At 47.8% G+C, this 18,433-nt stretch overlaps 1 protein-coding gene across 2 annotated transcripts in view; it reads left to right on the top strand.

Annotated features, from left to right (window-relative positions):
• Nucleotides 1–18,433, top strand: part of ARHGAP18 (Rho GTPase activating protein 18) — a 117,723-nt gene that overhangs the window by 38,805 nt on the left and 60,485 nt on the right. The window contains exon 2 of one of the 2 annotated variants that reach the window (XM_041742187.1): nucleotides 3,147–3,201. The exons of the other annotated variant lie outside the window; for it this stretch is intronic. The gene's annotated coding sequence lies outside the window, so the exon portion shown is untranslated. The remainder of the gene's footprint in view (nucleotides 1–3,146; nucleotides 3,202–18,433) is intronic. 2 annotated transcript variants of the gene reach the window in all.

Raw genomic sequence — 18,433 nt, 5'->3', positions numbered from 1 at the left:
GTTGTTGCAGATGGCACGATTTCATCCCTTTTTGGCTAAGTAGTAGTCCGTGGTGTATGTATTCACACCGTATCTTTTTTCTATCCATTCACTGATTGATAGACGATGGGCTTTCTTTTAAAAGTCAGTTTTAAACCAGAGGCAGTTTGAACTTGGTATCCAACATTAATGCTCACGATGGTTAGAAATGAAATTCCGAGGGGATATTTTAGGGTCAAACTTTTTTTTTTTTAAGATTTTATTTATTTGAGAGAAAGAGGTATAGAGAGCACAAGTCGGTGAGGAGGGGGGCTGAGGGACCCTGAGATCGTGACCTGAGCCAAAGGCAGACACTTAACTGCCTGAGCCACCTGGGCACCCCTGGACTCAAATTTAAGGAGATTTTAATAACAACTGTTCCAATCCAGTTGTTTTATGTAAGCATAAGCGCTTGAGAAAAATTGGATGAAGTTTGAAAGGATGGCTAGCTTTAAAATGAAGTGAAAACGGAAACAGTTGTTGATATACCTTCTGTTTGCAAGGTCTAATTTAGGGATTGGGGCACCAAACTTAGGCTGCGATCCTGAACACACTGAGCATAGCTTTATATTTAGCAAACTGAGTTAATAAAAAAAGCACAAATTAAAAAAAAATGCCCATAATGCTAGTGCCTGAAGATATGTTAGCGTTTTGGTGCATATTACTGCATCATCTTTTTCTGTTCCTTGTTAAATGTGAAGCACAGTGGATGGCACCCTGAGTTCACGGAGAGAAAGCCGCCGGCCCCACTCTCCAGGAGCCAATGGCTCCTACCAGGGCCTCTTGTGTGGCTTTATTTTGCTGCACTTAAGGCACTCCCAGTGTTGCTTCCTTTTTTTTTTTTTTTTTAAAGATTTTTATTTATTTATTCATGATAGGCATAGAGAGATAGAGAGAGAGAGAGGCAGAGACACGGGCAGAGGGAGATGTTGCTTCCTTTTTGAATCATGACCTTGGTTTACTTTTTTTTTTTTAATTAAAGATTTATCTTTATTTTGGAGAGAGCGCAAGCATGAGCTGGGGGTGCTGAGGGGGAGGGAGACGGAGTCTCAAGCAGGCTCCCTGCTGAGCACAGAGCCCCATGCAGGGCTTGATCTCACAACCCTGAGGCCATGATCCAGCCCCAACCAGGAATCGGACACTTCACCGACTGCACCATCCAGGGACCCCTTGGGTCTCTTGTGTAATATTTGGCCCTTTGCATTTGTTAGTTCCTGTCTTCATGAGCCATGCAAGGGAGGTATTTGTATTTGATTTTACAAATAAGGAAAAGGATGCTCCCAGAGGGTAGACAGCTTGCCCACGGTGCTCCACGCAGAGAGCAATGGGGCTGTTGGGCTGAAGCCTGCCCTGGTCCAAGTGGCACTGGACTCTCTCGGGACAGCACTCCCGTCAGAATCTGGAGTTATACAAGGCACTCTTGGTGGAAGTCAGGGAGCGTAGGGAGAGCATGGCACAGGATGGGGACTTGTGTGGACGAGGTGCCGGGGAAGGAAAGGTGCCCGAGTCAGATGATGGCAGACCAAAGGGTCCCGAGACCCAACGAGCCCAACGGCTCCTGTCCAGACTGGTCTTAGGGTTTACAAAGAGCACTGGAAGAGAATTTGGAGATGATGAAACTTGTTGTATCTGTAAAATGTGTTTACATAGTATTGGTGAATATTTGGGTAAACCGATGGTTTGAGGCTGAGTGCTGGAGGATGCTACGTTGATCCCACGCACGTCGTCCTCTATCCTGCAGTGATGACTTTGTTCAATAAGAAAAAGGTTGTTCTTAAATAAATGGCCAGAAGCAGTGGGTTGCTATCACGTCCTGACCTGAGACGGGTGATTCCCTCTTCCTTTAGAAAAGGACTGTTTGGGGAAAAATGATTATAAGCAATACCCGAGAAACTTGTATGATAATTCCAAAGGATAGTAGGTGGTGACTGGGGTACTTTGAACATCGGTGGTGTCTGTAAGTGGCAGCCTTGCTCAAATTCCAGGTGGGCGGCCTTTGAAAGACGGCAGGAGAAGGGAGATGGGGACGTTCTTGGCCTCTCGCCTCAGTCTCTGTTTCTGTTTCTATCTCTTTTGGATCGATATGCATTTCTTTCCCCCCCCCCCCGGGTGAGAGGATGTCCATGATGCATCCTCCTCTTGCTTTGCCAGCGTTCCATTGTCTTTCCACCCTCTGCTCCCTTCTCTTTTCGGCTGTTTTGCACACACGTATTTCAGGATGCCCCGTGACCTTCCTCCTCTTGGCCGGGAGCCCAGGCAGACGTTATCAGCCTCCAGTCCTTGGCCGGGAGCCTGCTGGGAGCCACTGGGCTCCTGTCGGCTTCTCTTTGCCCTTCACAGAGATATATGGCCTTCTGCTTGGCAGACCCTGGCCTGAGGATAGTAGCCAGTTCTGTGAAGCCACTCTGGATCTCAGTAGACATTTCCTGAATGGGTTTATTACTCTCAGGAGAAGAGAATTCTCCGACGAGAAGAAGGCTTCCTCCTTGGGTATCTGTGGATCCCAATATCTATTTCTTTTTCCATAGACCCGGTTGATGTCTGACTCAGTATTGCAGGTTTTCAGTCATTTTAAATTCATAAGCGCTTGGTGCAGAAAGCATTTATTAAAGACATAGGGAACATCTGGCGTATGGACCACATAGGGGCTGTAGTTTAATTTTATTTACCCCTGAAAAGGATTGAGATGTTGCAGTTCTGAAGATCCCACCATGATTCTTGGAAACATTGAACAATTGTGCCCACAAGATGGGGATGTTAGTCCATGGGAAAAAAAAAAAAATAAAAACAAAAACAAAAAACGAAAAAAAAACCTGCTCTTTTTTCTTTTTCTCTCTTGGTAAAATTGGGGCAAGTGTGGGATTCCCCACTTTTCAGAGTGGGAAGATAGTGGTTTTCTAAGAATCTGAAAATAAGGAGCAAAAACGATCTCGTAAAATGATCATGATAATTTGTGTTTCAATATTTTTGTGAAATTTATTGACACTGATAAATTTCTCCATTCTATATGGGAGCTTGAACCTATTTTTCTTTTTTTCTGATTTTGAATCTATTTTTCTTAACAAAAAGATTATTTGTATATAAAGTAGATATTTGATCCTCAATATAAAAACTGTGTCTCATCTCAGATTTCAGGGAGGAGGTATTCAGCCTGGCAAAGAACAGAAAATGGACTCCCAACAGGTACGGGAGAGAAGGATGGTGTCGGCAAGGAGTTACAGCCTCATTTGTGCATCGAGCTACACGCACACGGGATGACTAGTGAGCCAGCTAGCGTTATTTATAACTGCACGTGTGTTTGTTTTTCATCTCCACCCCGTGTATTCCCAAAAGGATTTGTGTCTGTTTGTATATGAGTATTTATAGTCCAGGTGTAGACCAGTTTTTAATGAGGTACCTTGTGAGAAGATGTGCTGGTGGGGAGAGGGAGCAGGAAGCCGGTGGGAAGGCCTCCTGGAGCAGAGGGCCTCCAGGCGGGGATGGGGGGCGGCCGGGGGGAAGCCAGTGCGTGCTCCTAAGGGGGCTCAGTGAGAACGGGGTTGGACACCTGCCGTTCTTGAGGCTGCTCAACGTGGGAGCATCCGTTCTGATTTGCGGTATTGCTCTCTGAGCTTTCCTGGGAGGCAGGGCTCTCCTTTCACTGCAAGCCGGGACAGTGTCGGGTGCGGTGGGTGTCGGTGGCCCGTGCTGCATCACCTGCTGCCCCACGGCATCCTCAGGCCACTCCGGGGCCTGGTTTGGGGACATTCTTCCCGGGGGCTGGACCTCCCAGCAGGTTTCTTGTGAAATTCTCCTCTTGATCAGAATGGATATCTGTCACTTCACAATCTGAAGCTCCGATAGACGTGGCTACGCATTGTGGAGCCCTGTTCTTTAAGTCCTGTGTGTTTCGTGGACATCAGCTCATCCACATCGCACTCTGACCCTGAAAGGCGGTGGTGGTTTTGGGCCCCAATCTACAGGTGAAAGAACGTGAGATCCAGGGAGGCCAAGTCACGTGACCGAGGCCATGAAGGTAGCAAACAGAGAGCTGGGATGTGACCCAGGCTTTTGTGACACGGAGACCGTGCTCTCAACCTCCACACGCTGCTGCCTGCCCTCCCGGGAGAGCCCAGCATACACATGCATCCCCGTTGGGGGGCGGGGGGGGATACACCTGATTATGAAAGAGTTTTCCTCCGAGCGCAGTTGAGGAATGATGTGGCTCTCCCGCGTGGCTGTCATCGATTACACAGAATCAGACATGAGGCGTCCCCACCTTGGCCTGCTTTGCTTTCGTAAGTTTGGCGCCGCTACAAAGGCCGACAGCAGCTCCCCATGACGTTGCGGCTCAGGAGGGGAAGGGACAGAGGAAGAAACGAGCTTATCGTTGCTCCGTTAGGAGCTCTGCTTGTCGTGTCACTGAATTTTAATAACCCCTGGGTGTGTTGTCTGGAGCGGTCTGTTCCAAGTCCCCTCACGGCTACACCTACCCCTCCGTTGAGGCCTGTGCTCAGGGTCTCCCCAGGGAGTCTTGCCTCACTGTCTCCAACCCTGCACCCTCCCGCCCCCACCCTCTTCATCTATTTGCATAGCATCCCTCCCTCCCCCCCACCCCACTGACAGGTTATAAATGTTTTGTCTTCTTTTCCGTCTCCTCAACACTAGAATGCAAACTTTGTGGGAGAGGAGACTCGGTTTTGTTCACTGCGGGATCCCCGGCATTTAGAAGGTGCCTCATGTGTAACTGATGCTCAGCAAATCGTTTTGAGTAAATGAGTGAACGGAAGGAAACAGTGGCTCTCAGAGTTTTAGGGAACCTGCCTCAGATCTCATGGAAGATGATGGCACCACGTATTGAGCTCTAGTCCATGCAGCCCCCTAAAGTCTCTCATGTTCCCCTTTTTGGTAATATCCCTCTGTCTGGGAAAATCCACATGTTTGTTCACGGTCAGAGCAAGAGACCTCTCGCAGGACCTTTTGGGGTGGGGAGTGCGGGGAATCCTAGTAGGCGTCCCAACTTGCCTGCTCCTACAAATGAGGAAATAACCCGGATCCACTGAGGTCAGGTGATCAAAGTACCTGTGCGCCTCCTGATGGAGGAAGGACCAGAGTTACCAGCGCCCCTCCCTGAACCGCTGCTTTCCCTTCCTTCTCAACAGAAGGAGGGTTATTCTCACACGGTGGCCAGTGGTGGCTTTGAGGTCGGGGTCGTGCTAGTTCAGGGCCTTGACACCCATGCAGTCCGGTGGAGGCCGCCCCCCAGGGGCCCGCACGGAGCGCGACACGCAGGGGCCTTGGCACCTGGGAGCGTGTCCGTGATCGCAGGGCCAGCCCGGAACACAGGTCTAGAGAGAAAGATGCGGACCTACAAGCGTGCGCGACACCCTGCTGGCCAAACACAACATTTTTGCCAGCCGGACGTGGCCCCGCAGGTGCCCGGCCAAGTTCTAGTCTCAACGGCTTTTCTTTTCTTTCTTCCTGTCCGGCGGTGGCCGCGCTGGAGGATGTGTGCTGGGCCGTCCTAGCTTGGTTGCCCTCTAGACCTGCCCGGATCGGTGGGTTGGGCTGTCAAAGTTCACGGAGGGAAAAAATAAGTATCGATAAAAGAGTATCTGTTGCCTATCTTTATTGCCCTGCTGATAAAGTGGAAGAGTAATGTGCGTTCAGTGTTCAGTGGAGGGTGCTCGGTTAGGCCGCCCGCCCGCCCCATGGCCCCGCCACCCGAGTTCCTGCCCTGCGCATGCCGGGCCCTGAGGCTGGGGGCAGGGTGGCGAGGTCTCTGTGGGGCTTGAACCCGCGTCTTTGTCTGCGTGCTACACGGGCGGTGGGTTGTGCGCCTCCTCGGCCTGTGAGCGTGGCGACCTTTAGCAGGCCTTGCTGCTGCTCCTCCTGTGTGGCTGGGCCGTGCGGCCAGCGTGGGACCCCGCCCCGCCCCCCCTCCCACCCCCCCGGCCTGGGGACCCCAGGGTCACCCCAGCTCTGATTCCGCTACTGTTCGCATCACACTTTCCCAGGACAGGTTTCAAAAGCTTCAGCACATGGAGACCAAGAGCCCAGGACGGGGACTGCGGCCTGGCGTCACTTTGCCAGCCCAACGGTGGTGAGGACAGTGGGGAGCACCTCGTCTTACTGTGGAGGTTATTGTTCCTGGCGAACAAGCCGAGCTGCGTTTCTTCCCCCCACGGAGCGAGCATGCGGCAGGACGGTGGAGGCTTCCCTGCCGTTTCCAGTCGGGGTGCAGCGGCGTCTCCCTGTCCGGCCACCATGGGCCCCTCGCTCTCTGTCGGACCCGGCTGGGCTGGCATTGAAGGCCGGCGCCAGGCACAGGCGGGTGAGTCCTGTCTCCAGGCGGATGCGTGGCAGCATCCCGGTGTGTCCCAGTGACCTTCCCCGCAGGTCGCCACCCAATGTCCCCGGCGGGTCGGGGCTCGCCCTGGAGCGGAACACCCCGACACCCGGCTGGAGTCCCATGGAAGGGGGAAGCCCACGGACTCGCAGGGTGCCCACATCCTGGTGAGCAGAGTGTGTCCCGGGGAGCAGGCGCCATCCCCACGTCCCCCAGCGGCCTGTCCCCGTGGGCTGTGCATTCACCACCTGCCCGCTGGTGCTCATGGGCCCCGTCTCCCATGGAGCAGCTCGGCTTGCTTCTGTGACCCGCGGAAAGACCATGTTTTGAAAAACAAACAAACATAATCTAAGGCTTTTACGTGGGATGGAAATGACACACGGTCCATATTGGTCATTTGGCATCTGCATGAAGCGTTTGGAGGGTCCCAGGCCTCAGGGAGCCCCAGCTCACACAGGTCTTTGGGGCAGGGTCTGGGCCTTCCAGGCATGTGTGGGGCAAGGCCTGGGCCCTCTGGGCGAGTGTGGGGTGAGCCCTGGGCCCTCTGGGTGAGTGTGGGGTGACCCCCGGGCACTCTGGGCGAGTGTGGAGAAGGCCTAGGCCCTCTGGGCGAGTGTGGGGTGAGCCCTGGGCCCTCTGGGTGAGTGTGGGGTGACCCCCGGGCCCTCTGGGCGAGTGTAGGGAAGGCCTAGGCCCTCTGGGTGAGTGTGGGGTGACCCCCGGGCCCTCTGGGCGAGTGTAGGGAAGGCCTAGGCCCTCTGGGTGGGTGTGGGGTGAGCCCTGGGCCCTCTGGGTGAGTTTTGGGTGAGCCCTGGGCCCTCTGAGCCAGTGTGGGGAAGGCCTAGGCCCTCTGAGCATGTGTGGGGTGAGCCCCGGGCCCTCTGGGGGAGTTGTGGGGCAGCAGCGGCAGTGTCACCTGGGAAATAAGATACACAGGCGCACTTGGTGGCCTTGAAATCAGCTGTGCAGAGCTGTGGGGTCTTAGCAAACCTTCAGGAAAGTCCTTTGCGGGTGAGACAGGCTGAAGTACTGGGGATGGGCTGAGGGTGGGGAAGGAACATTCTTCATGCTCCTGTTCTGGGAGGGTTTGGAAGCAATAATCAGCCTGAGCTCACTCCCAATTTGAACCGTAGGCGGTGGCAGCCGGAAATCTCCTAAGGGGAGCAGGTCTGGTTCCCAAGCCCCCGTTACCCAGCGTGGACAGAGGCGTGTGGAGGTACAGTGGGATCTGGGGAGGCCAGCCTGGATCCCGGCCTTCGGGTTCTAGAACTCACTCCGTCCGGTCCCCTCTATCGCAGCAAATAGCGACCGTAACGTTGCCATTTAATTCTGTCTCCACTCACATCATATTTGCTTTTCCACAAATTCTTTCAGTATTTTAGAATATTAAGGGACGTTAGTATGATTTTATTTTCTTAATTGTAAATAGAGATCTTCATAGCTTTCATGGGGCTTCACCATTGTGGTTCTTTATTTTTAAAGGTTTTGTTTCCTTTTTCTCTTCTTCCTCGTCTTCGTGCAGGTTCAGTTTTTATTAAATGGACTTAACAAGAGGGAACCATTGTTTGCTTTTATGTCGATTATTTTAATTCCAAACTTGTGACCACTTCCTCAGCACACGGCTTCTCTTACCCTATTTAAAGTTCTGTTTTCTGTACACGTCCACCCCCTTAGTTTTAAGTCACGTATATCCTGTGGACATCTAAAATCATCCTCCCTTGGTCAGTGGTCAGTACCTCTTTTTTTTTTGGTCAGTACCTCTTTTGGGAGTTCCTGATCTCAATTTTTTTTTCTCTCTCTCTCTCTTTTTTTTTTTTTAGATTTTATTTATTTGAGAGAGGGTACATGCATAGGGGGAGGAGCAGAGGGAGGGGGACATGCAGGGTCCCTGCTGAGCATAGAGCATGTTGGGTTCCAAGTGGGGCTCCATCCCAGGACTGTGAGGTCATGACCTGTGCTGAAGTCAGACACTTCACCAGCCACCCGGGCGTCCTTCAATTTTCAAATATCCCAGCAGTTCTTCTCTAACTTGTTGTGCATGGAAGTTACCTGGGAATCGTAGTAAAATGCAGACTGGGGTTCAGCAGGCCTGGGGGCCGGAGACTCTGCCTTCCTGAGCTCGGTGCCACTGCTGCTGGCGCAGGGAGCATACTTTGTGACCAAGGACCTCTGAGTAGGGTATACAGGTGAAGCCAGAGAACGTCCTGTGAGCCGTGGGCAGCCCGATGTCGCACAGGGGTCTCTGATGGGTCAGACTCAGCAGGTGTTCCCCGCAAGCCTGCCCTTTGCCCTGTAATCTCTGTCTCAGGGACAGCGTCCGCCTGCCCGTTGAAGAACAAACTATGCAGTTATCTTGCTTTCTTCTGTTTCCTTCATCCACTTGGTGTAACTCGGAGTTTGCTTGGCAAAGGCTTCTCGACTTTGTCCTCTCACTTCTTTTCTACCCATGCCCTCGGGATTCAAACCCGAACCCGGCTCTCAGGGATCCCCTGGCTCCAGAGCGCTGTAGCCCTAGGCTATCTCCGTATTTCACTTCTCGAACTTCATTTCCTAGACACTGATTTGGTAGTGACATGTCCTTGTTGACGAACCTTCCATGGTTGCATTCCGAGCGTCTTGGTGGGACATGCAGCATCCAGCACAATTGGCTGTGGGCTTTTTGCCCCCAGTGCCTAACACACCGCTCCCCCTGCTCCAACCCTTCCAACTGGTTGTTCCTCCCTTGAAGCCAGGGCAGTCTGTCTACATCAGTTTACTCAGTTTCCCCGGGCTCACTCTATAGGCTTCTGTTGCTCTGTTTTATGGTTTCCACTGCCCTGGACGCCTTTCTTGTCATATTTTACCAAATGAAGTACCAAAGTACCATTTGGCCTTTAAGATCCCGCCCCTGTGACTGTTGGGTGAAGCCTTTACCAAGTCCTCAGCCTCCAGCTTGCACCTTCCTCAGCCTGTGCTTCCACAGCAATTACCACTCGCGATTGGGAGTTCCTGTTGCATAAGTCTTTGTTGCCTACTAAATTCTAGGATCCACCGTGTCTCAACTACACCTGAATTCTATAGTTTTGTGGAGTGTGAAGTCGCTTTTTGCTAAATATTTTGAGTCAATGAAAAAATGAACATTCTGTAGACAAACAGGCATGAGCTTTTGCATGTTGGAAGTAGGAGGAGTTACGTCATCTGCATATATGGGGCTATAGGAAGAGAACCTGCCTCCTGCCTCGTTCATTCTGCAGCTGCCCTGGTGATAAGGTAGCCACCCGCCACCTGTGACTAGTGAGCGCTTGAAATACGGCTAGTCCAGACTGAACGTGAACAGAAGTTACAGGAGTTTGAAGACTTAGAATGAGAAAAAGAATAAAAGATCTCAATAATTCTAATATGGATCACATGTTGTGATGATAGTATTTTGGGGTATATTCCGTTAAACCAAGTGTGCTATTACAATTACCTGGTTCTTTTTACTTTTGTTTTTAAAGGTTTTATTTATTTCAGAGAGAGAGCAGGAGAGGGAGCAGAGGGACAAGCAGACTCTGTGCTGAGCCCAGGACCTGTTGTGAGGCTCGACCCATGACCCTGAGATCATAACCTGAGCTGAAATCGAGTCTGGTGCTTAACCGACTAACCCACCCAGGCACCCCTTTTTCCTTCTTTAATAGGCCACCAAAAAATGTTTAAATTAAATTTGAGGCCTGCCTTTTCTTTCTTTCTTTCTTTCTTTCTTTCTTTCTTTCTTTCTTTCTTTCTTTCTTTCTTTCTTTCTTTCTTTCTTTCTTTCATTTTATTTATTTATTCATGATAGAGAGAGGGAGGCAGAGACCCAAGCAGAGGGAGAAGCAGGCTTCATGCTGGGAGCCCGATGCAGGACTCGATCCCAGGACTCCAGGACCGCGCCCTGGGCCAAAGGCAGGCGCTAAACCGCTGAGCCACCCAGGGATTCCCCTGCCTTTTATTTCACATGGATAGCATGTGTCACATTCAAAGTAATACAAGGGAGGTTTCTTACCACGTTCCAATTGTGCTTTCTAAGATTTAGTCAATTATTTAATGTTTTCAGTCAAATTTTCAATCATTATGAGTTATTTAGTTAAAAATAAGATGACTTGTGGGTACGTGATTGGCTTCGTTGGTAGAACACGTGACTCTTGATCTCAGGGATTTGAGTTTAAGCCCCATGTTGTGCATAGAGCTTATGTCAAAAAAAAAAAAATCATTTGTTTGAAGATACCACCACCGAACTCAGTTTTCAGGTTATAGTGTCTTTTGAGAGGGTTCTCTTTATTCTTTAGTGAACTGCCAAGCAAAATCTTAGGGACTTTACCAAATTTCATCTATATACGAATGTCACCTATCTATACAAACTCAATGCCTTTTTTTTTTTGACCGTTGTTTATGCAGTGATAATAAATGGAAAGTGAAAAATTTTATTATAAAATTTGCACTCCACATCCTCATCTCTACTGCCAGCGTAGTTTCTCACTACTTGTGCTGGGTCAAAACCCTATGCGTTGCGTACTGTCATTAATACCTTCTGCCTAATTAATTCTTCAGCATTTAACGCTTAAGGATTCTATAACTTTTTTTTTTTAAAACTTGAGATGCTTAAAGCAGTTGTTTTTCTGATTTTCTGCAGTCACAAAGTACTTTTTCCAGTGCGTTCTTAAATGGATTTCAAGTCAAATCAAAGTGAAGCCTCTAAGGTTGAGGGGTGAGTGGGGGACGTCGAGAGGCCCTTCCTCACCGCCTCAGTTGGCCCTGCTTTGGAAAATGGAACACTACAGCAAGGTGGCAGGTTCAATTAAAGCTGTATGTGCAAAATCAGTGTGAACAGATTAGAGTTACATAATTCTTAAAATTGAAAGAGACTTGAGGTATTATTCTTCATGATGTAGAGTGACTTGTCTGTGACGCTCACACAAGAATGGCAGAGCTGGAGTTGGACCAACTTCTGTCTTCCAGTAGAATCTTCTTTCCTGAACTATCCTATGATATTAATCTAAGAAATATTCTTTCTTGGGACATTGCTATGGCCTAGGAGTGATGACATCCCTTCAGGGGGGCAGTAAGAGCCTCTGGGCGTAAGATGAAGTGTGTGTACACACTCACACACACGCTACGATTCGTGGGGCCGTGTCCCAAAGTGAGGGGTGAGTGAATGCTCAGGACGTAGCCAGGGAACGTGTTTCTCTTCTCCACTCTCTTCATAGCTTATTGCAAGTCACTGATTAGGGTTTAAAATGGCACGATGAATTATGCAGAAGCTGTTTCTGCAGGAGGGGCTGTCTTGCAGCCCTAATGTGGTGCAGATGGAAAGATCTTCTTTTAATCATTGTTCTCACGGTACTTGGAAGCTTTTTGAGGAATAAGCAGTCAGAAGTGGAAGTGAATGGCCTTCAACAGTGAATGAATTCCTTCTGCAGAGAGGAACTGAAACGTATTTATGATGCAGATGGTTGCTCTGTGTTTGAAGGCTCATCCTTGTCATCTGATATTCATGCTTAGAAGCAGAATGTATCCTGAAATACTTGGTTTTAGATGGTTCCACCTGAGAAATTACTTCTGCTCAGGCTGGCCCAACACGTATTATTATTTCTCTTCAAAAGTGGTTACGAGTATTTAAATGCCAGTTCGCTCCAATCATGAAAATATGCAAATTACCTTTCTCTCTCCCTCTCTCTCTCTTTCTGATCCTTAGTTACTACTAAAGAGACTGAATTAGTTAGCATTCCCTTACTTTTATTAGCATAATATTAATGCAAATGATCAGCAAAGGCTTTTTAAAAAAGAAAGCAGAGCCATGGAAAGCAATTAATAACAGTGCTCACTTGCCTCGGCCAGGAAGAGAAAACATTTATGATTAGGTTTCCAACTCTGGTATCTGTGCCAAGGACCACCCACATGGGCCTACAAGGGGTCTTGTTTCTAAAATCAACATCAGCTTGGGGGTTTCAGTTGCAGGGCAAGAAGCCAATCTGAAAAAGGCCGAAAGGGAAATTTTTAGGAGGATATGCAGTTACCTGTAGGTAGTTCTTCACGATTCAGATGTTCTTTAAGCGTGCGTGCTATAGGGTGTATTTCTAAGGTGTTGATGTTTAAGCTATAGGCGGAGAAAGTAAAGGAATGGTATTCATGGGCCACCCCAATGTATGTAGATGTAGGAAGGACTAAAAACTGTTCCCAACAAAGGGGTTAATATAAAGAGGACACTGATTAATTCTTTATTTGCTCAGAGGAAATGGGCTTAAGTTGGAAGTAAATTTGAATCAAATAACAGGAAGACATGGTTGGCTCTGGGGAGAGCTTTATAGAATTAGAATGAGGTATAGCAAGAGACTGGAATCTCCCTGCCTCCCTACTCTCACTGTGCTGCAGCAATTTCTTAACATTTTCTGGCATCTGTGTGTCTGTCTTTGTTTAACTAGAAGTGAGCCCTGCAAACACCTGCTGCTGCCCTCCTCAGAGCACGGGGCCGACGCTGCCTTGTATTGTTATTTTTCCACATGTTTTATCTGCACTGTTAGGACATGTGTACTCTCCGGGATCAGAGGTGAAGTCTTGTGTTTCTTTGGACACCCACAGGTTTAGGACCTTACAGTTAATGTGGAGTCGGTATTTGTTGACCGAATGCGTGAATCACAGTGATGCGATCTGTTTATTATTAATAAACAAGAATCCAAGCTCTAGAGCATCATTCCACCAAAACACTGGGGTATTGACTTCATTCCAGTCGCACTGTTCTTTTTAGTATCTACTACTTGAAATGGAAAATATATTTCATTGTGTGGATTAATTTCATGATTAAATCATAATCACAGTTTTTAAGAAATAAAGCTTAAATACAGAATTCTGACTGAGATCCATAATGAAGGAAGACCAATGAATAAATGTACGCATTGTTGTTCAGTGGAACTTTTTATTCATAAAGCTCTCTGGTTAAGAAATTAACATTCTTGTATTAGAGTGGTTGGCATATGCTTAGAGCTTCACAAGTACTTCTTATAAAAGCTACACATTTTACTTCATGGAACCTGCTTCAGCAAATAACTCAAGTCTATTATGAGGTGGGAAACACCCTTCCTTTTTTTAAAGATTTATATATTTTTAGAGAGAGAACGTGTGCACAAGTAGGAGGGGGGAGGGAGAGAGAATCTCGAGCATACTCCGTTCTGAGTGCAGAGCTCGACATGGGGCCAGATCTCATGACACTGATATCATGACCTGAGCCCAAACCAAGAGTCGGTTTCCCTGAAACTGTCACCCAGGCGCCCCAAGGTAGGACTCCTTAGTAGTTGGCCCTCAAACACCTGAGTGGGGGGAAAAAAAGGCAAAGGAAACAAAGAACCAGAAAACAATTCTGAGTCTTCAATCTTCCCTGTAAATTATGTGACAACTTGAGTCTCTGAAGACTAACCCTGGCAAGATAGTAAGGAAGCTCGTCTTGGATGCTGTCGCTCATCCTCACTGTTTTGGTGAACACTGCACAGAAACTGCCTTCTGCCCCGGTGGGACCCACACCCTCTTAATCCTTTCATAGTCTCCCTTTAGAACCTACTCAGACTCCATCCTGGTCTCTAGAGGCTCTTTTCTCTGTTCTGTAGCCTGTTGGCCAATCTCGTCCACTCTTAGTCTCCTAAGAGACTATGGTTGGTTCTTCTACTCTCTTTTTTCTGGCAAGGAGGGTTGTCGGTACAAGACCTAGCTGGGATGTGAGGTCCTGAGAGCCTTGGCCAGTGCAGATTGCAGGGCTCATGAAGGTGATCCAGCAGCTGGCCTTTTGGAAAAAAAAGCAGAAATCAATCAACCTGGATGGTTTCTTTGTGGGGAATGTGTGCAGAAAGGAGAATCCAGGTGTCGAACGATGGGGACAGGAGAAGAGAGCGGGAGAGATGGCAACGGGGACCAGAGCTGGGAATCCTTGAGCTGAACGTTGATTTCGTACCAGTTCTCTATAGAGTGCCAGCAGCCCTGGCCAGGTCCAGGAAGGGAACTCTCAAGGGCATCAGCTTCTGGTGGACTTCCTGGCCTGTTCCAAACTCCCGTGTGAAATGACATTTTAGACCCAGATGCCATATTGCTTTTGGTCAAGTGGGCATTTTGCCACCCACGTGAGCAGCAAGTAAACAGTAGGCCAGCATGAGCCTGGTGACAGCGGGAGACTCTGACAGTGCCTTGTTCATATACTTCCAGTTTGGAGGACTTAATCCTCCGAGAATTTGATGTGCCTCTGGGGGGCATTTGTACCAGAGCTCAGCATGCCCATAATTCTGCTGGAGGATGTGATAAGGCTAGGAATAGCTTTAGTCATGTTTTCTTATTGAATTATTTTTTTTTCTTTGCCTTCTGCATTTCCTCTGCTCACCCTCCCAGGGTTCCCTTCATTTCTTCCCATAAAACCCTTAACCCATCCCTCATGGTCACATCAGGTCTCACTGCCCCCTGAGCCCTGTTCCTGAACACCAAACAGAGCTCAGTGGCTTTTATTGAAAACACATATGGTGGTGGGATTTTTCTTTTGTTTTGTTTCCCTTCAAATGTTAGGCTTACGGTCCGTTTCCCCCCCGCCCCCCGAAAGTATTTTACAATTAGAAATGACCTTGAGTTCCCCGTGTTCTTATTTTTAGTGTATCATTTGGGTCTAACCTGCATTCACGTATCTTGTGTTGGGTCAGCTGAAATTCTAAAACATACTAGGGAAAAAAAGAGGTCTTAGATAATCTCATTTAAAGAGAAAGAAATTGCTCTCCAATAGTCACATATTCTACTTTGTAACTGAAGAGCTGAAGAGACATGCCGTGAAAACATAATGGATGAATTGTTTCTAAGCTTGGCTAAATTATTTGATTAGCTGAAAATTTTTTCTCCACCCCCTCTATCTCCTCGGCAGAGCTGACTTTCAGCACCTGGCTTATAAAAACACTTCCTGGCCTTCAGTACTTATGGGTGGAACGTTATGGTATTTGAAGGTCATTTGGAGCTCTCCATAAAATTACACTTTGCAGCCGAAGCGGAGCAGGTTTCTTCTTTCTTATCCCAGTAGTTGCCATGCTGCTGCTGCTGCTGCTGCTGTTTTCAGTTGTTTCATTACTATTCGTTAGTGTCCTTTTGAAATAATGTATGAATATCCTCTTCCTATTTATTGTATGGAGCATAAACACGGAGATCCTTCCACTTTGAACGTGTTCTTCCAGTGTCTGTGGCCTTTCTTCCGCTGGCTGGTGGAAGGTGGATGCATACTTCCGTGGCCCCCCTGACACATGAGGTGATCTCTCAACCTTATGTCAGCAAATAATCACAACGGGGCACCTGGGTGGCTGAATCCATGAAGTGTCCAACTCTTGATTTCTGCTCAGGTCATGATCTCAGGGTTATGAGAGCACGCCCTGCCTCCGGCCCTGTGCCAGGCATGGAGCCGGCTTGACGTTCTCTCTCATCCTGTGCATCTGCCCCCACCTGGGCTCATGCTCCTGTTTTCTCTCTCTCTCTCTCTCAATAAATAAATAAATAAATAAATAAATAAACAAACAAACAGAAAGAGGCAAGAAGAGTTTAATAATAATGCCCACATTTCTTCCAGATTATGCCAATGTCTTTAATTATCAAAAGGGCTTTCTTTTTTTTCTTTTTTTTTAAATCCAACTATGCCTTGGGCCCCTGTTTTTATTAGTTTAGGAAAGTCCATGTGAATATGTATGTGAAAGTCTTACAGTGGGCAAGAGGTCTGCCCACGGGCAGTAAGTAAAACCAGTATCCTATCCAGTAGTATTAAACTAAAAGATATTAGTGTTCACAGTCTGGCGTTGTATTAACAGAGATTTCGTTAGTACCTGTCCGAGGAGAGGCGTGCGTGTATCAATAGCAGCCGCCTCCATGACATGGCCTGCCAGCCCCGGGGCCCCAGGGCTCAGTGCTCCGGGGCCCCAGGGCTCAGTGTTCCAGCGCCCGCACCACCTGGACCTGCAGGGGAGGGGTGCGGTGCAGGGGACAGTGTCCCCAGGGGACAGAAGGGCCCGGGTGCCCTCTGCTGCTTCCGTTTGTTTTGTTGTTGTTTTGAGTCTTTAACTTTTTTTTAAACCAAGAGAACACAGAGGTGGGAGGAGCGGAGCGAGTTGACCTCCTGGGAGCTCCCCAACCTCTTCCAGCCGCGGTCCAAGGACAGGTGTCCCTGCTCTGCGCCTCCTGCGCTGGGATTGATGCGGCCTGATTGCCGATCGTGACTTTCCCTGCACAGTGTCGGGTCACCTGGAATCGTGAATTATAGAGCCCGTCGTCAGCGCCACTCTTGGTTTCGCTACGTGCAATGCAAACTGAGGAAGATCGGGGTGTCTGAGGGAAAAAAAAAAGTAAATTCTACGCTTTCGAGTCTATTTGGTATAATAAAATGACTACTGAAGAAGAAGTGAGGACACTAATCTTGGTTCTACCAAGACTTTAGGAAAATTCAACCCTCGGGCCTCATTACCTCATCTAGAAAATGATGGGATAGCTTTGAATCCCTGGGGTCCAAAACCCTTCTAAAGTGCCTGCTTCGGTAAATATGGCTTTATCTAAAATACACTTGGTCATTATGGTTGAGGGTGAGTTATGGCATAAGAACTTATTTGGGGATTTTTTTTTTTTTTGGTGCATTACAAACAGAACAAGAAAGAAAACAAAAATAGACCTTATTCTGTTTGTCTCCCAACCCACTGGGCTTCTTTCTATGCACTGGAAGTGAACTTTGGGATAAGGAGCATGCCAGAAAGTGTAGCTCTTTTAGAGAGAATCTTGTGAAAAAAATAGAGCAAGACCAAATCCCAGCATCCAAAGGACTTCAAGAAAGCAGACTTTAGTCTACACAGGTGCCTCTAGAAGGTGCAGAATGAGTGACACACTGATGCGTATAGCAGCAGGACTCTTGACAGGGTGAGGTCCAGAAGGTAGAGAGATTGGACCACATAGGTAAATTTGAGTTCAAAGAGAAGGTCCTCATTCCAAGTAAATTTGCCTTAAGATGGTTGAAGAAGAGAGATATGCATGAGAAAGGAGCGTTAAGGAAAATGCGCATTTTCAGATACCCTGGTCTACAGGGGGGCTCAGCCTCTTAAACATGATAAATAAAAGCAAATGATGAAAGACATTGGCAAGGCAGGGGTTTTAGAATGACGTTCTATCCTTTGTCATTGAAGGATAAATTAAATATGGTTATATCATTGGAACAAGTCCCAGTTTTGATGAAAGGCTGTAAAACTAAACTAAAATAAACAAAGAAGTAGGTCAAGAGTCACCGGGAAGGCATGGCTGTGTCTTTCAGTAAGGCTTTCTGGAGCGTTGCCCGTAGAATTGAGAAGGGCTTTTTGAGATCCATTAGGTGTTGTTTTTGAGAAATCCTAGAACAGTGGTTTTCAAAGTGTCGTCCTGGAACACCTGCGGGGGAGGGGGGGGGGCTGTCTCAAGACCCTTTTAGGAGTCCAGGACATCACAACTGTTTTCATAGGAACACAAAGACATTATTGGCTTTTTCAGTCTCATTCTCTCATGAGAACACAGCAGAGTTTCCCAGAGACGACACGATGTGCAGTATCACAAAAGATTGAATGCAGAGGCAGATGTGAGAACCCACATGTCTTCTATTAGGCCAGGCTTTAAAGACAGTTTCAAAAAATGTAAAACAATGCTACTCATCTCACTACTTTTTTCTTTTTTTTTTTTTGTATGGAAAATAGGTCCTCGCCCCCCCCAAAGTAACTTCTATTAAGATGTTGATTATTCTTTTTAAATAATTAGTATTTTATTTTTTCTTTCCAATTATAATAGCTAATAGCGTACATATCAATAGATATAACCTACTTAAGCAAAAGCTCTTTGGGAGTCCTTGAAAATTCTTAAGCGCAGAACAGGTCTTGAGAGCAGCATGTTCAAGCATGGCTGTCCTACAGGTCAAGTATTTTTTCTGAACCTTAGAAGAGGCCAAAGGTGACCTTATTCCAGTGTGGGAGGGACAGTTATTTATAGTTAGCAGTTTTACAGGTCAGAGTGATACTAAGTGGTGTGCCCTCTTGGGGGTTACCCAGGAGGCATTCCTGGAGGCATTCCCGCTTGGTAACTCACAGC

The sequence above is a fragment of the Vulpes lagopus genome, chromosome 2 (genome assembly GCF_018345385.1).
Source record: "Vulpes lagopus strain Blue_001 chromosome 2, ASM1834538v1, whole genome shotgun sequence".
In the NCBI taxonomy this organism is placed as follows: Eukaryota; Metazoa; Chordata; class Mammalia; order Carnivora; family Canidae; genus Vulpes; species Vulpes lagopus.
This window is presented reverse-complemented; position numbering and strand designations above follow the sequence as displayed.